A 6,989-nucleotide genomic window follows, 5' to 3' on the forward strand; every position below is an offset into this window, starting at 1 on the left:
ACTATTTTGCGTAGTCGTAAATGTAGTCGTAATATAGTCACTAAATTTAACGACTACACTACGACTATTTTACGACTATTCTAAATAGTCATAATGTAGTCACCAAATTTAGTGACTAATTGAGGACTAATTTATGATTATGTATTTAAACAATATTGTATTTATACAGCATTATATATATATACTATTTTGATAATATATATATTTTATTAATTATTTTTAAATATATATAAGTTATTGGAATGAATTGATATTAAAAATAAAAAATACTATATTTATTATTATGAGACCATAATATCAAAAAAAAACTGTATTACAAAATAAAACTAAAAACATAGTTAAAAATAAGAATACAAAGAATACATCATACTACTAAAAAAAGAAAGTAAATATTGGAAATGCACAAACATCAAGGGTTAATGTTTGAAGCGACGGAGAAGGAGGTTGCTTTGCTTTCCCAAGAAGTCTTTTGCTTTTGAGATGAATGTTGAAGATTTTGACCTGAAGCAAACTGCAAAGACCGAGACAAGGAGAAAGGAAGCTGAGCTGATGGAAGCATTTCTTAAGGAACTTAAGGCGAGGGAGAATGAGCTCAGATTGCCTAATGACACCATCAGAGAGAAATTAGCTGAGCTGGAGAAGAAATAAGTTTGCTTAAATATACATAAACTGGATTTAACAAACACAAACGAGGGAGAATGAGCTCAGGCTGCTTACATACCTTGAAGCGAGGGAGAATGAGCTCAGGTTGCTCACATATACCTCCTAAACTCGATTTAATAAACCCAAACAACTTTGGTTAACAACTGTGAGTCTATATGGTCACATGAATTCTCTTATGAACTGGATTCCCTTGGACTTAGCTCAAGCAAATATACCTTAGCCCTGGAGCGCCCAACATGAGAAGGACGAAATAGATATTGCCTATTCAGGTTACTGACTTCAATAGTGTCCATTTTAATCTGTAACATCGAACAAGAACCAGGAAAAAGAACTTAACATCGAACAAGAACCAGGAACAAGAACTTCACGAGCAGAACTCAAGCGTTACCTATAATTGGTTGGGCATTGACATGGACGATTGAAGGTAATAAGTAGGAAAGAGTCTTTCCAGAGCCAGTTTCAGCAATGCTAATAAGATCACGTCCCTTCATTGCCATTGGCTAGCCCTGAGATTGTATAGGCGTAGTAGGTTCAGTTAAACCAGCCTTCTTAATCTCTTCCAAAACATAATCTAGGCCAATCAAAAAACTCTTATCAGTAGATATATACAAAAGAACTTACATAGACATGTAAGTGAAACTGATCACAGTCTAAATCAAATGAAACAGAAGTCAAATCCAGTAGTAGTTCTTTTGGATATGAAATCAGCTTACCAGGAAAGCCAACATCACGAAAACTCTTGACAGGTTTGGTAATATCTCAACAACAGTAATTTCCCTCAGCTTACGATACTCTTCAACTTCTGCCTCAGTCATAGCCGCCACAGCCTGCGATTCGACATAGAAATTCTTCTCGAAAGGAGTCAAACCATCCAAATCTAGCTTCCTTGGAGAGTCATTGCCATCACTATCCTTTTTCATGCTTGATGTATGACTACATGAGCTTCCGTATGATGAAGCCCCACCAAACCCTGAGTCACTAAGAACACACAAATTTGAAAATGAAACAAACTCTTCTTCTCCAAAAGTAAACACCACAGAGAATCGAAAACGCTTAAAGCACACGAATTCGATCAAAATTAAGCCGGACTGGCTTCATACTCGGTACAAAGGAAGTGTATAGAGCAACTAAGTGGAAAAAAAATTCTGAGTTTTATCAATTTCAATACGAAAGCAAACACACACACACTTACCTTCGACGGTGTGTTGTATTCAGAGCGGTCAGCATCAAGTAATTTGGTTCGTTCTCGGAAGTAGTCTTTACGGGTAGGTTCCTCATGTTCAGGGATTCGACAGTGAATGAAGGCTACTCCAGAGCGTGAGTAATTACGAGATCTGAGATCCGCAAAAATGCTCTGGTACCAGATCTAAAAACTTGAGAGGATGAAAACAACGACAAGATGAAGATCGAATAGAATGAAACAGCGGGCGGAGGAGAGAAAGTTAATCGGCTAAAGAAGAGAAGGGGAGAAAGTTAATCAATCCCTCGTGAAGGAGACGAAAGAGAAACAAGAGCTGGAAAAAACCTTGTCCGTTGGATTAAATTAATCAACGGTTGATAGTGTAATCCATGTGTTTACATATCATCCAATAAAAAGCTTTCATTATTTAAAGAGTAATTTGTTGGATCAAAACATATATACTTTGCAATTCTGGGTTCATAATTCAGGAAATGACATTTGAAATTTATGATTTGGGACTTGGGGTTTTGAAATTTAGAAGAATATTAGACTTGATTTAGATTTAAAAATATTTTTTTTTAGGTTTTAAAATGACTAAGTTTAATAAATTTTGTAAGTATATAGTTTTTGGAAAGACTGATTTATATGTAAATACTAAATAGTTTTACATCTTGGTTTTATAGATATTCAATGGCTATATTTTGGGTGAATGATCTATGATTTAATTTCTATACATGAATTATAAAGGTTTTAAATTTAAGGTTAAGGGTTTTTGAGCATAAGTTTTGGGTTTATGGTTAAGTGTGTTGATAAAAATATAGGATTTGGAAAACTATAGTTTTTTGGGGTTAAGTTTCGAAAAATTAGTTATATACATATATATAATGGTTATGGTTTGGTTTTATGGTTTTTGAATTAATTTATAAGATTAAGAATTTAAACTTCAAAATTTAGATTTGATGATCTAGGTTTTGAAGTTTGGTTAAGGGTTTGGGGGTATAGGGTTTAGGGTTAAGATTTAAGATTTGGGGTTAAGTTTTGAAAAATTAGATTTTCTTTTAAGCATTAAAGCTTGGTTTTATGTATATATAAGAATGGCTATGTTTTAGTTTTATGGTTTAAGAAATAATTTCTAATATTAAGAATTAAATATTCAGGATTTAAACTTTAAGTTTATAATTTAGGTTTTGGAGTTTGGTTAAGGTTTTGGAGTTAAATTTTGAAAATTTATATTTTCTTAAATAGTGACTGATATACGACTTATTGGCGACCTTTACCATGAGTTGCATCTTAGTCGTTAATTTAGCGACTATTTAACAACTATATGTTCTGTTATACAATATAGTCATAAAATAGTTATTAAATTACGACTAAATTACCGACTACGGTAAGTAGTAGCAAAATAGTGACTATTATACGACTAAATTTTTGTAGTCGTAAAATTGTCGCCAAATAGTCGCTAAATAGTGGTTAAAAATGGCGACTACATATGTCGTCGCCATTTGTAGTCGGAAAAAGTATGTTTTCTTGTAGTGAAATGCCTTAAATGATTTCTATAGGCCTTGGAAATTAATTAATGTGGGTATTAGCAGGGACAACGTCGATTAAAAAAAAATTACTACACATGTTGTTATTTGTGGCCAACATAGTCCAATTGGCCTTTTTGGTCATCCTCTATATTGTGGAGTAGAACTCCAAGGTACGAGGTGCCAGTACATAAGACCAAACCACAGTTATTGCTTATTAGTATCTTCATTTAAATCAAAATTAGGTCAAAAAAAAAATCTAGAGAAATATAACAAAACCGTTGAGCATCGTGATAATAATATTATCTGTAATTAAAATAGTAATACAAAAATATTGCAATTATTTGCAACCGTCCAAATAAAAAGAAACCAAATTTAGATGACAGTGAACTCTTGCGAAATAGGTAAATGCTACACCGTTTCTTCTCTTCATTAACACCTCTCACGCAGTTTTTTTCTTGGTTCTTTATATACTTAAACCAAGAAGCAACCAACCAAATATATACTCTTTCATAGTTAATCTAAGAGGACGAAGAGATGCAGATTGAGATGGAAGAGAAGTTTTGAAGATTGGAGAGGTAAAGAGGGCAATTTCTGGCAAACATGGTGGGACTATACCTGCTTTCATTGCTTGTGGTAATTAAATTTATAAAAATCAGAAATATAAAAAAAAACTTTGTAAAATCACTAATATACCATTAGGTATTCATTTATAGTAAGTTTTCGTATGCATACCATTAGGTTTTGTTAGCAATAGAAAACAGCTATTATATATCATTATTAGCGAATTATCAAACGCTATGTCAGCGGCAGCTATAATAGGTTGCACACATATTATAGCGTTTTTGGGTTTGCTATCGTATTTTCAATATTTGATAACGTTGATTTTGACATGCTATTACTTGGTCTTCCTTATGATAGCTTCTTTTATTAACGCTATAAGTTCTATATAATAACGTTTTTTAAATTTGCTATGGATGGACTATCTTATGATAGCTTTTCGTCTAAACGCTATATTTATTATATAATAGGCGGTTTGTATTTGCTATTGATTATGCTAACTTGTGATAGCTTTCGGTCTTGTTGCTATATTTGTTTCATTATAGCGTTGGGAAAGTGTTACTATTTGGTTTGTTGCAGCACTTTCTTTTGCTATAGTATTTTACAATATATTTCATTAATGCTATGATATATGGCTTGCTAACAGCTATCAATTGTATGAATACGACCCTGAAACATGATTTAGCAAACATCTCTCAAACCAACACTACATTACCAATCTAATAATTCATTACAGAATTCAAATTCATCATTCAAGCCTTAGATCAAACAGAAACAGTAGTAGAGTAAACTTGATAAGTTTTAACACAATATCACTTTATCCTTTGGCCATGCAATGGTTGTCCCAATTGCATCTCCCATACATTCAATTTCAGCCGACTGCCTCCAAACTGCGGCATCATTCACCTTCACTATGTCAACCCAAACCTTAACTGCATTAGGCCCTAAGGGAACGAAATGAACAGTCTGGTATGGGTTGTCTGAAGCCCAACGTCCTTCAGCAACCACCTGGTTCTTTCCGCTAATCTCCATTAACTTGCACTTCTGATTTTCTTTGACAATATCATTCTACAATATTTACAAAAGAAACCATTATATTACAGTTCGAATAACAGAAAAATAAGAGCCACTTTATACCATATCAAAAAGTACCTGAGAATTTTGGAGTGGGGACTGAGAAAGTGGTGGATTTATCTTTACAGGCGCTTTTGGAGTGTTAGAACCTGGAGATGCAGAATTTTTACCATTTGATGCAGTTTTAGGACTTGGTGCTTTTATAGATGATGTAGGAGACCTTTGAAAAGTTGATTCTGGTGCATCTTCTAAAACACACTTATTGGCAGGCCATGCTACGAATGACTTCACAGAGTCCCCAAGGTATCTAATTTGTGGCGTAGGCCTCCACAGGAATGTATCTCCTCCATGTACCACATCGACAAAGACTTTGACTGGATTTGGTCTAAGAGGGATATCATTAACCAACGCTTTTGGTTCATTGCACTGCCAACGGCCTTCAGCCACAACTCCATCAGTTCCACCAGACCAGTCCAACAGTTTGCACTTGTTCAAACAATCTGTTGTTGGGCTCTATCAAATGCAGAAAATAATAAACTCATAAATCATTTCGCCAACATATTAGAATAAGAAGTATGGTTATGTATAAGAAACTTTACCCTAAGAGGAATCTCTTCAGCATAAAATCCCATCTGGTCTATAAGAACACATTTACTTTCAGGCCATCCAATCATTTCACCAACAGCTTGCTCAACATTAAACATCCCTACTCAAGGTCTCCAAAGAAAGGCTTCTGTGTTTATTGCTTTCTCAACCAAAACTTTAACAGCAAGAGGGCCCAAGGGGATGTCATTCATGAAGTCATCCGGATCAGATGATAAAAGAAGTCCCATAGCCACATTTTCATCAGTACCAGATCAGTCAACCAACACACAGTGACGACGTGCTTGCGTGTTAACACTCTACAATAATTTTATTGACAAATGTGAGAATTCGTATGAACAGAAATAACTAATCTCAAATTAGCTTACTCTGGCTCTTGTAGGAGCTGAGTTTTCACCAACTTCAGGTTCTTGCCTCTGTCACAAATAAAACAAAGTCAGAATAACATATAATAAAACATTGTATGAAGATATTTACAACTATGTGAGTTTAAGTAACATGTCTAATTCTAGCAATCTTGTCTTCCAATTCATGTACTTTGTTAACTAACTGATACTGTTTCTCTTCCATCTCAGCCATAAACTTTTTCTTAACTTGAAAACTAGCTAACTTGGTCTTACTCATGCTTCTACCCATTGCCCTCAGACGACCTGGATTATCAGGTCCTAATAGTTGTGATAGGTTGTCTTCTCCTGGGTTTGTTGAATTTGACGAAGCAGCATGATCAACCAGTTGAGCTGCCTTCTTCTGCGTCATTTAGGAAACATACATATGTAGAGAAAGTAAATTGAGAACAAATACTAAACGAAAACTCATGTGAGGGAAATTCAATAACTTACAAATTTCTCAGCTGCTTGGGTGTTGACTGGGGTTCCATCCTTTTTGGTATGTGACTTGACCCAGACCTTAAGCCTAGTCACTTGTGATGGTTCTGAACTCTCTTTTTTTTATTAAATAAATCCTAGACTTTCTCCCATGTTCTGCGTGTCCATCAAACCAAGCCTTTTTAACCCGATACCTATGTGATGGTGGAAGACCCTTTCTATGATGCATGTAAACATGCTTTCTGCCAAACTTAAGCCACATACTATTTGTGTGTTTACCGCACAAAGGACAACCCATTTTTCCCTTCACTTTGCATCCAGCAAGATTCCCATAGGCAGGAAAATCACTAATGGTCCACAGAAGCATTGCTTTTAGCGTAAACACAGATCTACTAAATGCATCATATGTTGGCTCTCCTTTGTTCCACAAATAGTTTAGATCCTCTATAAGGGGTTCTAAATAGATGTCAATACTGTTACCAGGCTGATGTGGACCAGGAATGAGCAAGGTGACACTACAAGAAAACAGGCCATTTACGACTGCATTTGTAGTCGTTT

General features: G+C 34.8%; 1 long non-coding RNA gene and 1 pseudogene across 2 annotated transcripts; one reads left to right on the top strand and one right to left on the bottom strand.

Annotated features, from left to right (window-relative positions):
* On the bottom strand, positions 322-3,287 carry LOC104747076. Of its 2 annotated transcripts, none has more exons than XR_761088.2 (5): positions 1,856-3,285; positions 1,377-1,641; positions 1,052-1,234; positions 722-962; positions 322-601 (listed from the first exon to the last, which is right to left on the bottom strand). It is a non-coding gene; the product is annotated as an uncharacterized LOC104747076 (long non-coding RNA). The 2 variants fall into 2 exon arrangements; XR_761089.2 differs by having other exon boundaries at positions 374-633; positions 1,856-3,287.
* Positions 3,907-6,989, top strand: part of LOC104748573 — a 21,487-nt pseudogene continuing 18,404 nt past the window's right edge.

The sequence above is a fragment of the Camelina sativa genome, chromosome 15, assembly GCF_000633955.1.
Source record: "Camelina sativa cultivar DH55 chromosome 15, Cs, whole genome shotgun sequence".
In the NCBI taxonomy this organism is placed as follows: Eukaryota; Viridiplantae; Streptophyta; class Magnoliopsida; order Brassicales; family Brassicaceae; genus Camelina; species Camelina sativa.